The sequence below is a fragment of the Lissotriton vulgaris genome, unplaced genomic scaffold (assembly GCF_964263255.1).
Source record: "Lissotriton vulgaris unplaced genomic scaffold, aLisVul1.2 SCAFFOLD_4852, whole genome shotgun sequence".
NCBI classification, from domain to species: domain Eukaryota; kingdom Metazoa; phylum Chordata; class Amphibia; order Caudata; family Salamandridae; genus Lissotriton; species Lissotriton vulgaris.
In genome coordinates this window covers 45,191-69,842 of record NW_028255032.1, presented here as the reverse complement: position 1 = coordinate 69,842, position 24,652 = coordinate 45,191, and the positions used below count along the sequence as shown (strand labels likewise).

Here is a 24,652-nt window from a genome sequence, read left to right as displayed (position 1 = left end):
TTGCGTTCCGGTTCAAAGAACGTATTTTAGCATGGTGTAGAATCCCTCAAGGGTACAACGAAAGTCTATCTATTTTTAATCAGTTGCTAAAGTAATCATTGGAAAATCTAGATTTACCTGGAAAATCTACATTAGTGCAGTATATTGATGATCTCCTTGTAGCTGTAAAAACAAGAGATAATTATGTAACAGATACCATTACTCTTTTAAATCATCTGGCCGATGAGGGACATAAAGTATCACCTGCGAAATTACAGTTTGCAAACAAGAAGTGAAATATCTAGGTCACAGAATTGCAAAAGGAATCAGACAAGTGACAACAGAAAGAATAAAAATGATTCAAGCAATGCAACCTCCCAAAACACAGAGACAAGTTAGAATGTTTCTAGGAATGGTAGGTTATTGTCGCCAATGGATTAGTGGATTTTCAGTAATTGCAAAACCACTGCAGAGACTGACAAAAGCAGACATAAAAGACCCAATTAGCCTAACAGAAACTGAATTAGAATCTTTTGAACAGTTAAAGAAAAGTTTGTGTGAAGCTCCAGCATTGGGAATGCCTGATTATGAAAAAGAATTTGAGCTGTATTGCAGTGAAAGAGAAGGATGTGTATTATCAGTCCTGATTCAAAGACATGGAAGACTGGGAAAGCCAATAGCATATTTCTCAGCTGTTCTTGATCCTGTTGCAAAAGCATTACCAGGTTGCTAAAAAGCAGTAGCTGCAACAAGTGTAATTCTGGAACAAAGTGAAGGAATAATAATGGGATTTCCTGTAAAAGTATATGTACCACACTCAGTTGAAATTCTTCTCACTAGAAGCAAAACACAGCATTTGACAAGCAATAGATTGATGAAATATGAAAAGGTTATACTTGGATCAGACAATGTTTCTATTGCAAGATGTGTGAATTGAAATCCTTCCACATTACTTCCTGACACATCTGAAACCGAGATCTGAGATGAGATTGATCATGAATGCCTGGATGTATTAGAATATTGCACAAAACCTAGGCATGACATTAAAGATGTCCCGTTATCTGAATCAGATTATGTTTATTTTGTTGATGGTTCATGTTTGAGAACAGATGAAGGTGTTCTGAGTGCAGCATATTCAGTGTGCACGGTTGCAGATGTGATTGAAGCTTCTTCTCTTCGAGGAATTCGTTCAGCTCAAGTAGAAGAATTAATTGCTTTGATTCGTGCATGTGAATTGGGAAAAGAGCAAAAGATTACCATAGTGACTGATAGTCAATATGGTTATGGTGTAGTCCATGACTATGGCCAGCTCTGGTCTCAAAGAGGTTACTTAACTTCTGCAGGATCACCAATAAGAAATGCTCAATTGATCAAAAGATTGATTTACAGAATTCAGCTACCAGAAAAAAATGCAGTAGTTAAATGCACAGCACATAAGAGAGGAGAAGACTACATAACAAAAGGAAACTCATATGCTGACTCAATAGCAAACTTCTGTGCAAAACATAATGTGTCTATTAATCGGAAAAAAGAAAATGAACATGTTTTGAACTCACTTATGCTAATATCTGTAGTTGAGACTTGGCAGGGAGTAAAACAGTTGCAAGATGAAGCGAGTGATGAGGAGAAAGACACTTGGATAAAAGCAGGATGCAGACAAAGAGAAGAAGATGAGGTTTGGGTTTACAAAGATGACAGAGCAGTAATGCCTGACAGTATGATTTCTGACATGGCACGTATGTATCATGGTCCAGGACATATTGCAAGAGATTCCATGATCAGGCTACTTAGGCAAATATGGTACAATCCAAAAATCAGAATAATTGCAGAGTCCCTTTGTCAGCGATGTCTTATCTGTCAGCAGATCAATCCAAACAGAAAAACTGTTGTGAGCATGGGAACCATAGGACGGGAGGGTGGTCCATTTACCAGAATACAGCATCATTGACATGCCACCACACAACAAGCTCAGATATGTCTTGGTGATAATCTGTTTGTTTTCAAGATGAGTTGAAGCGTTCCCAACACGTCACAATGATACAGTTACTGTGGCAAAATTGCTTTTGAGAGAAATTATACCAAGGTATGGTTTCCCAGTGACGGTTGAAACAGATCGCGGCACACATATTGAAAACAGATTGTTAAAATTGATTTGTGAAGCATTGGATATAAAACAAAAATGACATTGTGCATACAGACCAGAAGCATCAGGTGTTGTTGAGCAAGTGAATAGTACAATAAAAAACAGGGTAGCTAAGATGTGTTTAGCAACAGGAATGAAGTAGACAGATGCACTTCCACTTGTTTTAATGTCTTTGAGAAGCATTCCAGATAGAAAAACAGGATGGAGCCCCCACAAGATTCTAATGGGCAGGGTCATGAGGCAAGCATTTGTTCCAGTTGACAAACTATTGAACATAAATGATAGCGTCATTTTGGATTACTGCAAAAATCTATCTGACATGGTGACTTCTGTGTTCCATCATGTAGGAACTGAAGTATTTTAAAAAGAAAAAGAACAAGCTCATGATCTGTTACCAGGAGACTGGGTAAGAACAAAAGTGCATCGAAGAAGAAATTGCCTAGTACCAAGGTGGCAAAAGGCAAGACAGGTGATATTAGTCACAACAAATGCAGTAAAGTGTAAGGGATTGAAAATATGGATTCATGCTAGCCATACCATACGTTTGCCAGCACCTGAGAATCTTGACGACGGAGGTGATACAACAGCTGATTCAGATTCTGAAGAAGAACCTGAAAGAAATCCAGATCTTGAAGATCGACAAGAAAGTCGACATCTGGAAAATGCAAATGAAAATGAAGCACTGAATGAAGAAAATGAAGAGATTATAATACAAGACTCCAGAAGAAAATGACAAAAATCTGCTAGATCAAATAGCAGAAAGGGAAATTGAGCAAGAAGTAATTCAAGATCAAGATCAGGAAAGTATTGAAAAGCAGATTGGAAGCTTTGGAAGAAGGAACGAAAATTCTGAAACTGGTGAATTGGAAGTAATTGAAGAAGAAGAATAAGAAATTCCAAGTACCAGCTATAAGGATGTTGTTCATAACAAAGTGAAGCTGACGAGTAAAGAAGTACCTGAATCTGAAGAAGAAGACTCCGATACAATAAAATTGATTTTCGATGAATCAGCTGATAACACAGAAAGTGAAACAGATGAAAGTGGAGATGAATCAAAAGTGAAAAGATCAAGGAAAAGAGCTTGGAGAGTGGAATATAATCTAGCAGAACCAAAGAGAAAATTATCAAGAAAAGGAGACAATTGGCCGAAAGAAAATGAAGGCCTAAAATTTAAATTAGTGAAAAAAGCAAAAGAGCAGGTGAATGAGATCACAAGTCAAAAAGAAGAAGACTTAAATAAGAAAAAACAAGCAGGAAAGAAAATAGAAGTGATAAACAGCAGAGCAAAAAGAATAATAAGGCCAAATCAGAAGTACAAGTCACCTGAGTGGACCTATATAATCATCCCACCAGTAGTAGAAGTAAATAGTAGTCAAGAAAATGTTGATGATGCAAGTGATAATGATTGATTTTATTCATTAGGTGACACAAGGTTGAAGAAATTGTGTTAGGAGACATAAAGTCGAAGAAATTGTGTTAGCTGGAAAACACATTGATGTATGACATAAGGTCGAAGAAAAACTGTTAGAGAATAAAGTTATCTGTTAAAAAAAAGAGGGGAGTATATTTAGTAATTTTTCAATTTTTCAATTTTTATTTTTATTTTTAGGGCTTTTGTTTGAAGGTTAAGATGCCTTATACTAATAATAATTTGAGATGCTCAATTCTCAAAAGATGTTGCAAATTATCTTCAATATGTGTAATTATGATAATTTTAGTTTGGTTAATTTTAGCTGTCATTTTTCCTTTTGGAATAGATAAAGAAATGTATAAAGCTAATATGACTAGCAAAATTGAAGTTAAGCAAGAAAAAGATGTTACGACTAATAAAATATTGTACATAAACCAGAGATTCATCAAGATAGATCTGTGGAAGTTTTTTCTAGCAATACCTTTTCAAGGCTTTTATCTAAATATGTTAAGGTGATGGATGCAAAAGATTGCTATATTTGTGTGAAGTTACCTACTTGTGTGTCTGAGGGTGTCACATATAATATGCTTCCTCTTACTTATGGCATAACCTGTAGTGTAATAGCTAGTTTATTTTATAAAACTGGACGTTTAGAATATTTTTACTCAGATTTTGATGAGATTTCTGCAAATTTAAAAGTTGAAAATAACCTGAATTAAGTGAGAGCTGCTAAACAGATGAGGGAATATTTCCTAACAACTAGTGAACTTACTTATGAGTATGCTTTTAGAAATAATTTAACTTGTAAATTGAGAACAGAAGAAAAAACGTTCTTAAATATGGTGGAAGAGAGAAGGGCAATTTATAAGCGAAATGAGATGTTGAAAACTACTAAGTCAAAATTTTGGCAGATTGAAGATGAGAAGCTCAGTGTTAGAAATGAAAGTGTTGCAATTAGCATAGACAAACCTGTTAGTGGAAAATGTTGTATAAGAAGAGATAATACTTTATATGATAATTATTTTGTTGGTGCAAGTCATTGTGAAGATACTTATCAAATTATAGGGGGTTGGGGATTTAAAGGAGGCAAAGATCCAATCTTTCCTGGAATTTATTTTGTTTGTGGGAATAAAGCCTATTATAATCTCCCAGACCACTGGTATGGGACGTGTTTTGTGGGTTTAGTCTTTCCAAAGATTTTTCATGTAGATAGAAATGCAAAAGGTTCATTTGAAATTGGTAATCATTTGAATAGATTTAGGAGGGAAAGTTTTACAGAAATTATGGGAGACATATTTGGTGCATTAATACCTATGGTAGGAATAAGACTGAATGCAAATAAAATTAGAAAAATGTCCACAATTGTTGATAGATTAGTGAACACAGAACCTGTTGCCATGAGAGCCATGGTAATGCAGTATCGTCTTACACTACACATCCTGCTGGAAAAGAGAGTGGAGTCTGTGGAATTTTGCATGTCCAACATTGTTGCACATACATACCTGACAAAAGTCAAAATATAGAGATGTTCATAAAGAACATTACTGAATTACATGCAGAAGTAGAACCTTTAGAAGATGAGAGTTTTTCAGAACGCTTAAGCAAAAGATTTGCAGCAATTAAACACTGGTTTCAAGAGATTGGTAGTCCAATCACAGGCAAAATAGTTTTTCCTTTAATAATCATAGCTATAGTGATACTTTTGTTAAACAATTAGTTGCATGATACACAAAAGAAGAAAACATGTAATAGAAAAGAAAAGAATTTGCAAACTAAGAAAGGAAAAGGAGAAAGAGATAGAATTAGAAGAGTTTCGGAGAACTCAATATGAGAAATGCAGAAAGACAGGGGAATCTAAAGTTTAGAAATACTAATATTAAGAAAGTCCAAAACATGTTCAAGGGTTAAAAAAATTCAAATTTTGGGGTATTATTTGGTGATTTAGAAATCACTAGATGAGGGAGTTGATGGAGCAAGGTAAATAACAAAATTGTGTTCAAACTTGTGAAGTCAATCTCTCATAACAAAAGTAATCAGATTAATAAGCTTGTGGTGAAATTATTAATCAACTTAGTTTGAGAATGCATCTATCATCACACATGGGAAAAACTAATGTGCTTGTATGTTGCATACGCAAAGAAAAAATAATAAACTAACCTTGTCTATTGTCTTTGTCAGTATTAAATGCGGCAGTTAATCTAATGGCATGTGCTTATTTTATGTGCTTATGTTATGTCTTTTCGTGATAAAAAGCTCATGTCAAGTCAAGTCAAAGAATTTATAAAGCGCACTACATACCCAGAGGGTCTCAAGGCGCTAGGGGAGGGGAGGAGGATTACTTGTCGAATATCCACGTTTTAAGTTGCTTTCTGAATGCTAGGTGGTTCTGGGTAAGGCGAAGGTGAGTGGGGAGTGAGTTCCATGTTTTAGCAGCCAGGTATGAGAAGGATCTGCCTCCCATGGTGGTCTTGTTGATGCGAGGTACAGTGGCGAGGGCTTGGCTGGACGAGCGTAGTTGGCGGGAGGGGGTGTAGAAGGACAGTTGTGAGTTGAGGGATTCTGGTCCGATGTCGTAGAGTGATTTGTGTGCGTGGGTTAGCAGTCGGAAAGTGATCCTCTTATTGACGGGTAGCCAGTGGAGGTCTTTCAGGTGGCCAGAGATGTGTTCGTTGCGCGGGATGTCTAATATGATCCTGGCTGATGCGTTTTGGATTCGTTGTAGTTTCTTCTGGAGTTTAGCGGTAGTACCTGCGTAGAGGGTGTTTCCGTAGTCCAGTCGGCTCGTGACCAGCGCATGGGTGACTGTTTTTCTGGTTTCGGTGGGGATCCAGCGAAATGTTTTTTTGAGCATGCGGAGAATGTTGAAGCAGGATGAGGATACGGCGCTGACTTGTTTGTTCATTGAGAGTGAAGAATCCAGGATAACGCCCAGGTTCCGTGCGTGGTCTGTCGGGATGGGTGCTTTTCCAAGGGCTTCCGGCCACCAAGAGTCGTCCCATGCAGATGGGGATGTGCCTAAGATGAGGACTTCTGTTTTATCTGAGTTCAGTTTCAGACGGCTGTGTTTCATCCATTCGGCAACTTCTTTCATTCCTTCTTGAGTTCTTGCGGTTCGAAAAGGAAGAAGTAACTATAATGCTGCCTTTATGTGCTTCTGCTAGGTAACATAATTAACAGGATTAATTAGTGAAGGGGGAGGGTAACAGAATGGGTCTCAATTCTTTAATTAATTGATGTCTTGTGTTTGTTTAAAAATAGTTTCCAAAGTGAGGCCTAAAGTTGGTTCCGAAAAACATGGCTGACAGAGATGCAGACGCGAAACCTTGTCCAGAGTTAATAATTGCACATGCGCAGTAGTGAAGATTTTATTTACTGCGATGACACTGTGTATTAAAGAACAACTCTGTGGTCGCGGTGAATGTGCTCATGAGGAGATAGCTCAAGGACAGGAACCTGATGTGTCTGCCAAGGTTAGGAAGTAAACGTCCGAGGCTCGAGTAACGTATCATTTTTGAGGAAATCAAAGACGTGGAAATGAAAGACAAAGGGCTTTATTTGAAGCCCACACTTGGTCAAGAGTCGGTGGTGACATAACCATTCTTAATCATGGACTGACACTGGACAGCCAATGAGAATCATGGATTTGTTGAAAAGAATGTAAAATGTAGAAAGTTTAGCTAGAGAGAAAGGTATAAAGTCTGACACTATGAGCAAGGAAAAAACTCTTACTTTCCGATTCCTGAGTGTCGAGTTATGCTGATGGACCTTTGGCGCACGTAAGGACAGCAGACTTTAATTGATTTTTCCTTTATAGGTGGAGTGAGAATTAGTCAGGGGAATAGATTCAGGGAATAGAAACTGTTATTCTGCTATTAATTCATGTTTCTGAGTTTGCTTTTTAAGTGTCAGTTTTAAATTCATTTCCTTAATAAATGCTGCTTTCTTATACACATAAAGATTCAAAACGTAAATGGCTATTTCCTTATGATTAATAAAATTAATAAAATTAGATTTGAAGAAGGCAAGCTGATCTTGTTTATTCATGGTCTAGTTACCATCAGTTGATTCAATCGCCTTAGTGATCGGTTTAATAAATAATACATGATTTAGAACCATGGTGAAGATGATAAACTGCAGTTGTATATAACAGTGTAAATAGTAAGTGAGTAAATTTATTAATCAGACCACATGATTCAGTTGCTCAAAAATTGTCTCATTGGTATTATGGGCCTTTATATGTGTTTTGTGATTAATGGTGAGTATTGAGGTGTTAGGTAGCGTTTATGAGACAGTTTTTCAATAGGAGCGCTGGATCAGCAGACACTCTAATTCTTCAGCTAATTCTGTCACTTCAGCTGCACTGTCATTCTGGCTCGTGGCTTTTCCCTACCTCTTCATCGCCTTCTTTTGCTCTTGCAGTGTTTGATGTTCCTTCGCTAATGACCGGGTCAAAGGGCGGCAGCAAATTAAAAATAGAGAATGTATCTTGACCATTGAAACGATTATCGATTTTGCATCACATTTACATATTGATAAAAGTTAGCATCGAAACATCGCGGTCTAACATGTGCAGATCTCTGCAGGACAAGGCTTGAGGCATTTGCACCGGAAATAATAGCAGAATGAGGGAAAATGTGCAGCAATCAATGTGCAAAATCTAATTTGCATGGTGTTATTATTTCTGGGCTAGAAATAAATAAAGGTGCAGCAATACCATACCCCAGATTTACAGATCTTGAAGTATTACCATTAACAGGTGTGGTATTACCGAAAGGGTTTTCCTGAGCAACTTGAAATGAGGGCCCTAGTGTACAGTTACACACAGCGAGATGCAATTGCGATTGTTTAATTGCACTTTTTATGAAACTCTAGAACGTTCTTCAAGAGAAAAGCATGTTTCCATTCCCATCTCCTCCATGGGAAAGGATTTACTATGGCCCTTGGCAGTACAATGTCTAGGTTGGGAATCGGTCCTAAAAAAGTCTATGAATACCCATTAACGTGAGAGTTTGTGGGTGTTATCAAACCAAACAGAGCACACCCCCCATAGAATGCCCTCTCCTGGGGTAGGATTTACCTATGCACAATATTATTCAATCATAGGCGAATATAACAGTTAAATGAATTTTTACACACAAGTTTACCGTTTGTAATTTCCCTTAAGAATGGAAACTGAGTCATTTGTAGATGTAAATTTGACTTGCGCGTGCAAATGGCTTTGTAAATCATCTCCAAAGTTGCAGGACAGAGGGATAAGGGGTGGGGGCGGTGAATACAATAAAGCTTGCCTTTATTAAATCAAACAAAAAATAAAATTTCCCCAATGCGCCAGTCATGTCAGGAGGCGGCTTGGAGGGCTCACCATGCACCATCCGAGCAGCGCCAGTGCGAGTCCTTGATAAAGAAGCCGATCGCTGTGAAACCCGTCAGCATGCAGGTTTTCCCAACAGCAAAGGAACGCTTGTGTCCCGGGGGAACCATAGAGTGAGTGCTGATACCAGCGCACTCTAGTCGGTCAACGACTGTGAGGTGCAATGGTGCCTCCTCTCGTTGCAACAGAGCAGATGAGGCCGCTAAATCGCTAAACAGCCCTAGTGCCTGAGCCCTGCGTGTACAGGAGAGAAGGAGCAGGGCACACTCTCATCCCCAGGTGAACAGTGCGCACAACTTCAATGCATGCTGCCTGCACATTAGAGCGCGCTGCAGCAGCAGCTTCCACTGGAGGAAAAAGCGATCATCATCTTTAAAAAAAAATATTAAATATAAATGCACGCTACCTTTCACATTGCAGTAAAACAGTTCCAAACCTTCTGTCTGATATAAAAAAATACAACAAGCCCAATCCACCTTAAAACAAAGCCCAAAACAAAAAAATAAATAAATAAAAAAATAGCCCAAATGACGGACGACATTGAAAATTGCAAAACGCCTAAAAAATATAACCAACGAAGCGGGAGCAAGAGGTACCACTGATACAGCTGTGGAAATAAGAGGAGGTGGGAGGGAGGAGATCTATAATTGAATGTAATCAGTTATGGTTCGGAAACTGCACACAGGCACACAGTAACAGAGCAGAAAACCAAGAAAAAAGTATTCCCCCAAAGAGCAGATAAAGAACTGTAGATGAGAAAGTACTTAGGGGTCGATTATGATGGCGGACGGACCTGAGTCCGTCCGCCACCATAGAGTAGGAGGGACCGTCCGCAGGGGCAGCGGCGGTCCCTCCGTGCAAATTAGGATGTGACCGCCACCCTGGCGGTCACATCCTGTATTTTTATCATTGCGGCGGGTGCTGCTTGAAGCAGCACCCGCGGCAATGATAAAAATGTGAGTTGTGCATTTGCATGCACAAAGCGGCAGGCACCTCGCGGTGCCTGCCGCTTTGTGCAGGCAAACGCAGGGGGGTACCATAGGTACCCCCCATGTGCACCCCCCATCCCCCTTCACCCCTGGGGGCACGCAACGGGCCCCCAAACACAAATCCGTATGCCTTTACATGGCGGAAATGCCGCCGTGTAAAGGCATCTTTCCGCGGACATCCTAATGTGGCTGGCGGTGTCTGATAGACACCGCCTGCCATGTTAAAGCTTTCCCGCCGCGGTCGGAAGGCGACCGCGGCGGAAAAGCTGCGGACTGAAAAACGATCCCCCAGCCATCCTAATCTGGCGGGGGGTCTTTTTCAGTCCGCAGCGGTTTTCCCGCATCCTCCGGGCCGGCGGTGGATTCCGCCGGCCCGGAGGATGCCGGAAAACCGCAATCGTAATCAGGCCCTATGTCACTGCTGCATGGGAGGAACGGAAGAGAAAAAGGAGGAACAAAGAGGCAGGACTGACCACTAGCAAGCAAGGATTTTTAAAGGACACTGACATAGACAAATGAAAGCAAAGATAAGCAATGGGTGGAGTTGGAACTCCACAAAGCAATTACAACAGGTAGCTGAGCGACAGAGCAAGCACTGCCTAGACTCACCCTAAAAAAGAAAATCTCTCAGCTGAAAACAGCAGAGGAAATATGTATTGGTGTGCCGAGGACATAACGGTTACTTCCATGGCACACCAGCGCTGCAGCCATGTCTATTGTAACTGCAGCAAATGATGGACGGAATGCTGAATGACACAAACATTCTCCCCCAGTCAAGAGATCTGGGTTAAATCCATCGTTCTTTTGCCCACTACGCCACCCCAGTTTGGACCTAGCCATATGCAAATCAGTCTTGACCCTGTGCCTCATGGGAACAGTCCAGACCGAACTGCCAAGCCAGTTCCTCCGTGGGTCGGAAACAAGCAACCTGGGACCGGTTTCAGGGTATGTTAGCCAGGCTAGCTTGAACCCAGTGGCACAGTGAGCAAGGGACCCACACCTGGGCATACTCGTCCCACTTAGGGCGAAAAGTGTAACTGCAACAAATGATGGACGGAATGCTGAATGATTCAAACATTCTACCCCAGTAAAGAGATCTGGGTTAAATCCATTGTTCTTTTTACCACTACGCCATCCCAGTTTGGACCCAGCCACACGCAAATCAGTCTTGACCTTGTGCCACATGGGAACAGTCCAGACCGACCTGCCAAGCCAGGTCCTCTCTGGACTGGAAACAAGCATCCTGGGACAGAAATATTTACAACAAGGGGTGGTGAGGGACAGAGTCTCTGAATTAAGCAGAAAACTCTCACCCAGTCAAGAGATCAGGGCTAGATCCAACACCGTTTTTTAGCTCACTGCACCATCCCAGTTTCAGAACCTGGCTGTATGCAAATTAGTCTGTTCCTGTCCCAGTGCATGATGGGAACAGGGCAAACCAAACTACAAAAGCCAATTCTTACACTGGGAAGGAAACAAGCTCCCGGGGACCGGTTTCTGGCATTACAGCCGTCTTCGGCCCGGTTTGCTTGAATCCTGATGGTGCAATGAGCAAGGGTCTCACATCTGAGAATACACTTCCACGCTTAGGGTGGACAAAAATATTTACAACAAGGGGTGGTGAGGGACAGAGTCTCTGAATTAAGCAGAAAACTCTCACCCAGTCAAGAGAACAGGGCTAGATCCAACACCGTTTTTTAGCTCACTGCACCATCCCAGTTTCAGAACCTGGCTGTATGCAAATTAGTCTGTTCCTGTCCCAGTGCATGATGGGAACAGGGCAAACCAAACTACAAAAGCCAATTCTTACACTGGGAAGGAAACAAGCTCCCGGGGACCGGTTTCTGGCATTACAGCCGTCTTCGGCCCGGTTTGCTTGAATCCTGATGGTGCAATGAGCAAGGGTCTCACATCTGAGAATACCCTTCCACGCTTAGGGTGGACAAAAATATTTACAACAAGGGGTGGTGAGGGACAGAGTCTCTGAATTAAGCAGAAAACTCTCACCCAGTCAAGAGATCAGGGCTAGATCCAACACCGTTTTTTAGCTCACTGCACCATCCCAGTTTCAGAACCTGGCTGTATGCCAATTAGTCTGTTCCTGTCCCAGTGCATGATGGGAACAGGGCAAACCAAACTACAAAAGCCAATTCTTACACTGGGAAGGAAACAAGCTCCCGGGGACCGGTTTCTGGCATTACAGCCGTCTTCGGCCCGGTTTGCTTGAATCCTGATGGTGCAATGAGCAAGGGTCTCACATCTGAGAATACCCTTCCACGCTTAGGGTGGACAAAAATATTTACAACAAGGGGTGGTGAGGGACAGAGTCTCTGAATTAAGCAGAAAACTCTCACCCAGTCAAGAGATCAGGGCTAGATCCAACACAGTTTTTTAGCTCACTGCACCATCCCAGTTTCAGAACCTGGCTGTTTGCAAATTAGTCTGTTCCTGTCCCAGTGCATGATGGGAACAGGGCAAACCAAACTACAAAAGCCAATTCTTACACTGGGAAGGAAACAAGCTCCCGGGGACCGGTTTCTGGCATTACAGCCGTCTTCGGCCCGGTTTGCTTGAATCCTGATGGTGCAATGAGCAAGGGTCTCACATCTGAGAATACCCTTCCACGCTTAGGGTGGACAAAAATATTTACAACAAGGGGTGGTGAGGGACAGAGTCTCTGAATTAAGCAGAAAACTCTCACCCAGTCAAGAGATCAGGGCTAGATCCAACACCGTTTTTTAGCTCACTGCACCATCCCAGTTTCAGAACCTGGCTGTATGCAAATTAGTCTGTTCCTGTCCCAGTGCATGATGGGAACAGGGCAAACCAAACTACAAAAGCCAATTCTTACACTGGGAAGGAAACAAGCTCCCGGGGACCGGTTTCTGGCATTACAGCCGTCTTTGGCCCGGTTTGCTTGAATCCTGATGGTGCAATGAGCAAGGGTCTCACATCTGAGAATACCCTTCCACGCTTAGGGTGGACAAAAATATTTACAACAAGGGGTGGTGAGGGACAGAGTCTCTGAATTAAGCAGAAAACTCTCACCCAGTCAAGAGATCAGGGCTAGATCCAACACCGTTTTTTAGCTCACTGCACCATCCCAGTTTCAGAACCTGGCTGTATGCAAATTAGTCTGTTCCTGTCCCAGTGCATGATGGGAACAGGGCAAACCAAACTACAAAAGCCAATTCTTACACTGGGAAGGAAACAAGCTCCCGGGGACCGGTTTCTGGCATTACAGCCGTCTTCGGCCCGGTTTGCTTGAATCCTGATGGTGCAATGAGCAAGGGTCTCACATCTGAGAATACCCTTCCACGCTTAGGGTGGACAAAAATATTTACAACAAGGGGTGGTGAGGGACAGAGTCTCTGAATTAAGCAGAAAACTCCCACCCAGTCAAGAGATCAGGGCTAGATCCAACACCGTTTTTTAGCTCACTGCACCATCCCAGTTTCAGAACCTGGCTGTATGCAAATTAGTCTGTTCCTGTCCCAGTGCATGATGGGAACAGGGCAAACCAAACTACAAAAGCCAATTCTTACACTGGGAAGGAAACAAGCTCCCGGGGACCGGTTTCTGGCATTACAGCCGTCTTCGGCCCGGTTTGCTTGAATCCTGATGGTGCAATGAGCAAGGGTCTCACATCTGAGAATATCCTTCCACGCTTAGGGTGGACAAAAATATTTACAACAAGGGGTGGTGAGGGACAGAGTCTCTGAATTAAGCAGAAAACTCTCACCCAGTCAAGAGATCAGGGCTAGATCCAACACCGTTTTTTAGCTCACTGCACCATCCCAGTTTCAGGACCTGGCTGTATGCAAATTAGTCTGTTCCTGTCCCAGTGCATGATGGGAACACGGCAAACCAAACTACAAAAGCCAATTCTTACACTGGGAAGGAAACAAGCTCCCGGGGACTGGTTTCTGGCATTACAGCCGTCTTCGGCCCGGTTTGCTTGAATCCTGATGGTGCAATGAGCAAGGGTCTCACATCTGAGAATACCCTTCCACGCTTAGGGTGGACAAAAATATTTACAACAAGGGGTGGTGAGGGACAGAGTCTCTGAATTAAGCAGAAAACTCTCACCCAGTCAAGAGATCAGGGCTAGATCCAACACCGTTTTTTAGCTCACTGCACCATCCCAGTTTCAGAACCTGGCTGTATGCAAATTAGTCTGTTCCTGTCCCAGTGCATGATGGGAACAGGGCAAACCAAACTACAAAAGCCAATTCTTACACTGGGAAGGAAACAAGCTCCCGGGGACCGGTTTCTGGCATTACAGCCGTCTTCGGCCCGGTTTGCTTGAATCCTGATGGTGCAATGAGCAAGGGTCTCACATCTGAGAATACCCTTCCACGCTTAGGGTGGACAAAAATATTTACAACAAGGGGTGGTGAGGGACAGAGTCTCTGAATTAAGCAGAAAACTCTCACCCAATCAAGAGATAAGGGCTAGATCCAACACCGTTTTTTAGCTCACTGCACCATCCCAGTTTCAGAACCTGGCTGTATGCAAATTAGTCTGTTCCTGTCCCAGTGCATGATGGGAACAGGGCAAACCAAACTACAAAAGCCAATTCTTACACTGGGAAGGAAACAAGCTCCCGGGGACCGGTTTCTGGCATTACAGCCGTCTTCGGCCCGGTTTGCTTGAATCCTGATGGTGCAATGAGCAAGGGTCTCACATCTGAGAATACCCTTCCATGCTTAGGGTGGACAAAAATATTTACAACAAGGGGTGGTGAGGGACAGAGTCTCTGAATTAAGCAGAAAACTCTCACCCAGTCAAGAGATCAGGGCTAGATCCAACACCGTTTTTTAGCTCACTGCACCATCCCAGTTTCAGAACCTGGCTGTATGCAAATTAGTCTGTTCCTGTCCCAGTGCATGATGGGAACAGGGCAAACCAAACTACAAAAGCCAATTCTTACACTGGGAAGGAAACAAGCTCCCGGGGACCGGTTTCTGGCATTACAGCCGTCTTCGGCCCGGTTTGCTTGAATCCTGATGGTGCAATGAGCAAGGGTCTCACATCTGAGAATACCCTTCCACGCTTAGGGTGGACAAAAATATTTACAACAAGGGGTGGTGAGGGACAGAGTCTCTGAATTAAGCAGAAAACTCTCACCCAGTCAAGAGATCAGGGCTAGATCCAACACCGTTTTTTAGCTCACTGCACCATCCCAGTTTCAGAACCTGGCTGTATGCAAATTAGTCTGTTCCTGTCCCAGTGCATGATGGGAACAGGGCAAACCAAACTACAAAAGCCAATTCTTACACTGGGAAGGAAACAAGCTCCCGGGGACCGGTTTCTGGCATTACAGCCGTCTTCGGCCCGGTTTGCTTGAATCCTGATGGTGCAATGAGCAAGGGTCTCACATCTGAGAATACACTTCCACGCTTAGGGTGGACAAAAATATTTACAACAAGGGGTGGTGAGGGACAGAGTCTCTGAATTAAGCAGAAAACTCTCACCCAGTCAAGAAAACAGGGCTAGATCCAACACCGTTTTTTAGCTCACTGCACCATCCCAGTTTCAGAACCTGGCTGTATGCAAATTAGTCTGTTCCTGTCCCAGTGCATGATGGGAACAGGGCAAACCAAACTACAAAAGCCAATTCTTACACTGGGAAGGAAACAAGCTCCCGGGGACCGGTTTCTGGCATTACAGCCGTCTTCGGCCCGGTTTGCTTGAATCCTGATGGTGCAATGAGCAAGGGTCTCACATCTGAGAATACCCTTCCACGCTTAGGGTGGACAAAAATATTTACAACAAGGGGTGGTGAGGGACAGAGTCTCTGAATTAAGCAGAAAACTCTCACCCAGTCAAGAGATCAGGGCTAGATCCAACACCGTTTTTTAGCTCACTGCACCATCCCAGTTTCAGAACCTGGCTGTATGCCAATTAGTCTGTTCCTGTCCCAGTGCATGATGGGAACAGGGCAAACCAAACTACAAAAGCCAATTCTTACACTGGGAAGGAAACAAGCTCCCGGGGACCGGTTTCTGGCATTACAGCCGTCTTCGGCCCGGTTTGCTTGAATCCTGATGGTGCAATGAGCAAGGGTCTCACATCTGAGAATACCCTTCCACGCTTAGGGTGGACAAAAATATTTACAACAAGGGGTGGTGAGGGACAGAGTCTCTGAATTAAGCAGAAAACTCTCACCCAGTCAAGAGATCAGGGCTAGATCCAACACAGTTTTTTAGCTCACTGCACCATCCCAGTTTCAGAACCTGGCTGTTTGCAAATTAGTCTGTTCCTGTCCCAGTGCATGATGGGAACAGGGCAAACCAAACTACAAAAGCCAATTCTTACACTGGGAAGGAAACAAGCTCCCGGGGACCGGTTTCTGGCATTACAGCCGTCTTCGGCCCGGTTTGCTTGAATCCTGATGGTGCAATGAGCAAGGGTCTCACATCTGAGAATACCCTTCCACGCTTAGGGTGGACAAAAATATTTACAACAAGGGGTGGTGAGGGACAGAGTCTCTGAATTAAGCAGAAAACTCTCACCCAGTCAAGAGATCAGGGCTAGATCCAACACCGTTTTTTAGCTCACTGCACCATCCCAGTTTCAGAACCTGGCTGTATGCAAATTAGTCTGTTCCTGTCCCAGTGCATGATGGGAACAGGGCAAACCAAACTACAAAAGCCAATTCTTACACTGGGAAGGAAACAAGCTCCCGGGGACCGGTTTCTGGCATTACAGCCGTCTTTGGCCCGGTTTGCTTGAATCCTGATGGTGCAATGAGCAAGGGTCTCACATCTGAGAATACCCTTCCACGCTTAGGGTGGACAAAAATATTTACAACAAGGGGTGGTGAGGGACAGAGTCTCTGAATTAAGCAGAAAACTCTCACCCAGTCAAGAGATCAGGGCTAGATCCAACACCGTTTTTTAGCTCACTGCACCATCCCAGTTTCAGAACCTGGCTGTATGCAAATTAGTCTGTTCCTGTCCCAGTGCATGATGGGAACAGGGCAAACCAAACTACAAAAGCCAATTCTTACACTGGGAAGGAAACAAGCTCCCGGGGACCGGTTTCTGGCATTACAGCCGTCTTCGGCCCGGTTTGCTTGAATCCTGATGGTGCAATGAGCAAGGGTCTCACATCTGAGAATACCCTTCCACGCTTAGGGTGGACAAAAATATTTACAACAAGGGGTGGTGAGGGACAGAGTCTCTGAATTAAGCAGAAAACTCCCACCCAGTCAAGAGATCAGGGCTAGATCCAACACCGTTTTTTAGCTCACTGCACCATCCCAGTTTCAGAACCTGGCTGTATGCAAATTAGTCTGTTCCTGTCCCAGTGCATGATGGGAACAGGGCAAACCAAACTACAAAAGCCAATTCTTACACTGGGAAGGAAACAAGCTCCCGGGGACCGGTTTCTGGCATTACAGCCGTCTTCGGCCCGGTTTGCTTGAATCCTGATGGTGCAATGAGCAAGGGTCTCACATCTGAGAATATCCTTCCACGCTTAGGGTGGACAAAAATATTTACAACAAGGGGTGGTGAGGGACAGAGTCTCTGAATTAAGCAGAAAACTCTCACCCAGTCAAGAGATCAGGGCTAGATCCAACACCGTTTTTTAGCTCACTGCACCATCCCAGTTTCAGGACCTGGCTGTATGCAAATTAGTCTGTTCCTGTCCCAGTGCATGATGGGAACACGGCAAACCAAACTACAAAAGCCAATTCTTACACTGGGAAGGAAACAAGCTCCCGGGGACTGGTTTCTGGCATTACAGCCGTCTTCGGCCCGGTTTGCTTGAATCCTGATGGTGCAATGAGCAAGGGTCTCACATCTGAGAATACCCTTCCACGCTTAGGGTGGACAAAAATATTTACAACAAGGGGTGGTGAGGGACAGAGTCTCTGAATTAAGCAGAAAACTCTCACCCAGTCAAGAGATCAGGGCTAGATCCAACACCGTTTTTTAGCTCACTGCACCATCCCAGTTTCAGAACCTGGCTGTATGCAAATTAGTCTGTTCCTGTCCCAGTGCATGATGGGAACAGGGCAAACCAAACTACAAAAGCCAATTCTTACACTGGGAAGGAAACAAGCTCCCGGGGACCGGTTTCTGGCATTACAGCCGTCTTCGGCCCGGTTTGCTTGAATCCTGATGGTGCAATGAGCAAGGGTCTCACATCTGAGAATACCCTTCCACGCTTAGGGTGGACAAAAATATTTACAACAAGGGGTGGTGAGGGACAGAGTCTCTGAATTAAGCAGAAAACTCTCACCCAATCAAGAGATAAGGGCTAGATCCAACACCGTTTTTTAGCTCACTGCACCATCCCAGTTTCAGAACCTGGCTGTATGCAAATTAGTCTGTTCCTGTCCCAGTGCATGATGGGAACAGGGCAAACCAAACTACAAAAGCCAATTCTTACACTGGGAAGGAAACAAGCTCCCGGGGACCGGTTTCTGGCATTACAGCCGTCTTCGGCCCGGTTTGCTTGAATCCTGATGGTGCAATGAGCAAGGGTCTCACATCTGAGAATACCCTTCCATGCTTAGGGTGGACAAAAATATTTACAACAAGGGGTGGTGAGGGACAGAGTCTCTGAATTAAGCAGAAAACTCTCACCCAGTCAAGAGATCAGGGCTAGATCCAACACCGTTTTTTAGCTCACTGCACCATCCCAGTTTCAGAACCTGGCTGTATGCAAATTAGTCTGTTCCTGTCCCAGTGCATGATGGGAACAGGGCAAACCAAACTACAAAAGCCAATTCTTACACTGGGAAGGAAACAAGCTCCCGGGGACCGGTTTCTGGCATTACAGCCGTCTTCGGCCCGGTTTGCTTGAATCCTGATGGTGCAATGAGCAAGGGTCTCACATCTGAGAATACCCTTCCACGCTTAGGGTGGACAAAAATATTTACAACAAGGGGTGGTGAGGGACAGAGTCTCTGAATTAAGCAGAAAACTCTCACCCAATCAAGAGATAAGGGCTAGATCCAACACCGTTTTTTAGCTCACTGCACCATCCCAGTTTCAGAACCTGGCTGTATGCAAATTAGTCTGTTCCTGTCCCAGTGCATGATGGGAACAGGGCAAACCAAACTACAAAAGCCAATTCTTACACTGGGAAGGAAACAAGCTCCCGGGGACCGGTTTCTGGCATTACAGCCGTCTTCGGCCCGGTTTGCTTGAATCCTGATGGTGCAATGAGCAAGGGTCTCACATCTGAGAATACCCTTCCATGCTTAGGGTGGACAAAAATATTTACAACAAGGGGTGGTGAGGGACAGAGTCTCTGAATTAAGCAGAAAACTCTCACCCAGTCAAGAGATCAGGGCTAGATCCAACACCGTTTTTTAGCTCACTGCACCATCCCAGTTTCAGAACCTGGCTGTATGCAAATTAGTCTGTTCCTGTCCCAGTGCATGATGGGAACAGGGCAAACCAAACTACAAAAGCCAATTCTTACACTGGGAAGGAAACAAGCTCCCGGGGACCGGTTTCTGGCATTACAGCCGTCTTCGGCCCGGTTTGCTTGAATCCTGATGGTGCAATGAGCAAGGGTCTCACATCTGAGAATACCCTTCCACGCTTAGGGTGGACAAAAATATTTACAACAAGGGGTGGTGAGGGACAGAGTCTCTGAATTAAGCAGAAAACTCTCACCCAGTCAAGAGATCAGGGCTAGATCCAACACCGTTTTTTAGCTCACTGCACCATCCCAGTTTCAGAACCTGGCTGTATGCAAATTAGTCTGTTCCTGTCCCAGTGCATGATGGGAACAGGGCAAACCAAACTACAAAAGCCAATTCTTACACTGGGAAGGAAACAAGCTCCCGGGGACCGGTTTCTGGCATTACAGCCGTCTTCGGCCCGGTTTGCTTGAATCCTGATGGTGCAATGAGCAAGGGTCTCACATCTGAGAATACACTTCCACGCTTAGGGTGGACAAAAATATTTACAACAAGGGGTGGTGAGGGACAGAGTCTCTGAATTAAGCAGAAAACTCTCACCCAGTCAAGAAAACAGGGCTAGATCCAACACCGTTTTTTAGCTCACTGCACCATCCCAGTTTCAGAACCTGGCTGTATGCAAATTAGTCTGTTCCTGTCCCAGTGCATGATGGGAACAGGGCAAACCAAACTACAAAAGCCAATTCTTACACTGGGAAGGAAACAAGCTCCCGGGGACCGGTTTCTGGCATTACAGCCGTCTTCGGCCCGGTTTGCTTGAATCCTGATGGTGCAATGAGCAAGGGTCTCACATCTGAGAATACCCTTCCACGCTTAGGGTGGACAAAAATATTTACAACAAGGGGTGGTGAGGGACAGAGTCTCTGAATTAAGCAGAAAACTCTCACCCAGTCAAGAGATCAGGGCTAGATCCAACACCGTTTTTTAGCTCACTGCACCATCCCAGTTTCAGAACCTGGCTGTATGCCAATTAGTCTGTTCCTGTCCCAGTGCATGATGGGAACAGGGCAAACCAAACTACAAAAGCCAATTCTTACACTGGGAAGGAAACAAGCTCCCGGGGACCGGTTTCTGGCATTACAGCCGTCTTCGGCCCGGTTTGCTTGAATCCTGATGGTGCAATGAGCAAGGGTCTCACATCTGAGAATACCCTTCCACGCTTAGGGTGGACAAAAATATTTACAACAAGGGGTGGTGAGGGACAGAGTCTCTGAATTAAGCAGAAAACTCTCACCCAGTCAAGAGATCAGGGCTAGATCCAACACAGTTTTTTAGCTCACTGCACCATCCCAGTTTCAGAACCTGGCTGTTTGCAAATTAGTCTGTTCCTGTCCCAGTGCATGATGGGAACAGGGCAAACCAAACTGCAAAAGCCAATTCTTACACTGGGAAGGAAACAAGCTCCCGGGGACCGGTTTCTGGCATTACAGCCGTCTTCGGCCCGGTTTGCTTGAATCCTGATGGTGCAATGAGCAAGGGTCTCACATCTGAGAATACCCTTCCACGCTTAGGGTGGACAAAAATATTTACAACAAGGGGTGGTGAGGGACAGAGTCTCTGAATTAAGCAGAAAACTCTCACCCAGTCAAGAGATCAGGGCTAGATCCAACACCGTTTTTTAGCTCACTGCACCATCCCAGTTTCAGAACCTGGCTGTATGCAAATTAGTCTGTTCCTGTCCCAGTGCATGATGGGAACAGGGCAAACCAAACTACAAAAGCCAATTCTTACACTGGGAAGGAAACAAGCTCCCGGGGACCGGTTTCTGGCATTACAGCCGTCTTTGGCCCGGTTTGCTTGAATCCTGATGGTGCAATGAGCAAGGGTCTCACATCTGAGAATACCCTTCCACGCTTAGGGTGGACAAAAATATTTACAACAAGGGGTGGTGAGGGACAGAGTCTCTGAATTAAGCAGAAAACTCTCACCCAGTCAAGAGATCAGGGCTAGATCCAACACCGTTTTTTAGCTCACTGCACCATCCCAGTTTCAGAACCTGGCTGTATGCAAATTAGTCTGTTCCTGTCCCAGTGCATGATGGGAACAGGGCAAACCAAACTACAAAAGCCAATTCTTACACTGGGAAGGAAACAAGCTCCCGGGGACCGGTTTCTGGCATTACAGCCGTCTTCGGCCCGGTTTGCTTGAATCCTGATGGTGCAATGAGCAAGGGTCTCACATCTGAGAATACCCTTCCACGCTTAGGGTGGACAAAAATATTTACAACAAGGGGTGGTGAGGGACAGAGTCTCTGAATTAAGCAGAAAACTCCCACCCAGTCAAGAGATCAGGGCTAGATCCAACACCGTTTTTTAGCTCACTGCACCATCCCAGTTTCAGAACCTGGCTGTATGCAAATTAGTCTGTTCCTGTCCCAGTGCATGATGGGAACAGGGCAAACCAAACTACAAAAGCCAATTCTTACACTGGGAAGGAAACAAGCTCCCGGGGACCGGTTTCTGGCATTACAGCCGTCTTCGGCCCGGTTTGCTTGAATCCTGATGGTGCAATGAGCAAGGGTCTCACATCTGAGAATATCCTTCCACGCTTAGGGTGGACAAAAATATTTACAACAAGGGGTGGTGAGGGACAGAGTCTCTGAATTAAGCAGAAAACTCTCACCCAGTCAAGAGATCAGGGCTAGATCCAACACCGTTTTTTAGCTCACTGCACCATCCCAGTTTCAGGACCTGGCTGTATGCAAATTAGTCTGTTCCTGTCCCAGTGCATGATGGGAACACGGCAAACCAAACTACAAAAGCCAATTCTTACACTGGGAAGGAAACAAGCTCCCGGGGACTGGTTTCTGGCATTACAGCCGTCTTCGGCCCGGTTTGCTTGAATCCTGATGGTGCAATGAGCAAGGGTCTCACATCTGAGAATACCCTTCCACGCTTAGGGTGGACAAAAATATTTACAACAAGGGGTGGTGAGGGACAGAGTCTCTGAATTAAGCAGAAAACTCTCACCCAGTCAAGAGATCAGGGCTAGATCCAACACCGTTTTTTAGCTCACTGCACCATCCCAGTTTCAGAACCTGGCTGTATGCAAATTAGTCTGTTCCTGTCCCAGTGCATGATGGGAACAGGGCAAACCAAACTACAAAAGCCAATTCTTACACTGGGAAGGAAACAAGCTCCCGGGGACCGGTTTCTGGCATTACAGCCGTCTTCGGCCCGGTTTGCTTGAATCCTGATGGTGCAATGAGCAAGGGTCTCACATCTGAGAATACCCTTCCACGCTTAGGGTGGACAAAAATATTTACAACAAGGGGTGGTGAGGGACAGAGTCTCTGAATTAAGCAGAAAACTCTCACCCAATCAAGAGATAAGGGCTAGATCCAACACCGTTTTTTAGCTCACTGCACCATCCCAGTTTCAGAACCTGGCTGTATGCAAATTAGTCTGTTCCTGTCCCAGTGCATGATGGGAACAGGGCAAACCAAACTACAAAAGCCAATTCTTACACTGGGAAGGAAACAAGCTCCCGGGGACCGGTTTCTGGCATTACAGCCGTCTTCGGCCCGGTTTGCTTGAATCCTGATGGTGCAATGAGCAAGGGTCTCACATCTGAGAATACCCTTCCATGCTTAGGGTGGACAAAAATATTTACAACAAGGGGTGGTGAGGGACAGAGTCTCTGAATTAAGCAGAAAACTCTCACCCAGTCAAGAGATCAGGGCTAGATCCAACACCGTTTTTTAGCTCACTGCACCATCCCAGTTTCAGAACCTGGCTGTATGCAAATTAGTCTGTTCCTGTCCCAGTGCATGATGGGAACAGGGCAAACCAAACTACAAAAGCCAATTCTTACACTGGGAAGGAAACAAGCTCCCGGGGACCGGTTTCTGGCATTACAGCCGTCTTCGGCCCGGTTTGCTTGAATCCTGATGGTGCAATGAGCAAGGGTCTCACATCTGAGAATACCCTTCCACGCTTAGGGTGGACAAAAATATTTACAACAAGGGGTGGTGAGGGACAGAGTCTCTGAATTAAGCAGAAAACTCTCACCCAATCAAGAGATAAGGGCTAGATCCAACACCGTTTTTTAGCTCACTGCACCATCCCAGTTTCAGAACCTGGCTGTATGCAAATTAGTCTGTTCCTGTCCCAGTGCATGATGGGAACAGGGCAAACCAAACTACAAAAGCCAATTCTTACACTGGGAAGGAAACAAGCTCCCGGGGACCGGTTTCTGGCATTACAGCCGTCTTCGGCCCGGTTTGCTTGAATCCTGACGGTGCAATGAGCAAGGGTCTCACATCTGAGAATACCCTTCCATGCTTAGGGTGGACAAAAATATTTACAACAAGGGGTGGTGAGGGACAGAGTCTCTGAATTAAGCAGAAAACTCTCACCCAGTCAAGAGATCAGGGCTAGATCCAACACCGTTTTTTAGCTCACTGCACCATCCCAGTTTCAGAACCTGGCTGTATGCAAATTAGTCTGTTCCTGTCCCAGTGCATGATGGGAACAGGGCAAACCAAACTACAAAAGCCAATTCTTACACTGGGAAGGAAACAAGCTCCCGGGGACCGGTTTCTGGCATTACAGCCGTCTTCGGCCCGGTTTGCTTGAATCCTGATGGTGCAATGAGCAAGGGTCTCACATCTGAGAATACCCTTCCACGCTTAGGGTGGACAAAAATATTTACAACAAGGGGTGGTGAGGGACAGAGTCTCTGAATTAAGCAGAAAACTCTCACCCAGTCAAGAGAACAGGGCTAGATCCAACACCGTTTTTTAGCTCACTGCACCATCCCAGTTTCAGAACCTGGCTGTATGCAAATTAGTCTGTTCCTGTCCCAGTGCATGATGGGAACAGGGCAAACCAAACTACAAAAGCCAATTCTTACACTGGGAAGGAAACAAGCTCCCGGGGACCGGTTTCTGGCATTACAGCCGTCTTCGGCCCGGTTTGCTTGAATCCTGATGGTGCAATGAGCAAGGGTCTCACATCTGAGAATACCCTTCCACGCTTAGGGTGGACAAAAATATTTACAACAAGGGGTGGTGAGGGACAGAGTCTCTGAATTAAGCAGAAAACTCTCACCCAGTCAAGAGATCAGGGCTAGATCCAACACCGCTTTTTAGCTCACTGCACCATCCCAGTTTCAGAACCTGGCTGTATGCAAATTAGTCTGTTCCTGTCCCAGTGCATGATGGGAACAGGGCAAACCAAACTACAAAAGCCAATTCTTACACTGGGAAGGAAACAAGCTCCCGGGGACCGGTTTCTGGCATTATAGCCGTCTTCGGCCCGGTTTGCTTGAATCCTGATGGTGCAATGAGCAAGGGTCTCACATCTGAGAA

At 44.7% G+C, this 24,652-nt stretch overlaps 1 pseudogene; it reads right to left on the bottom strand.

The window, feature by feature from the left end:
- Positions 1-4,429: 4,429 nt before the first annotated feature.
- Positions 4,430-24,652, bottom strand: part of LOC147659344 (TSC22 domain family protein 1-like) — a 29,456-nt pseudogene continuing 9,233 nt past the window's right edge.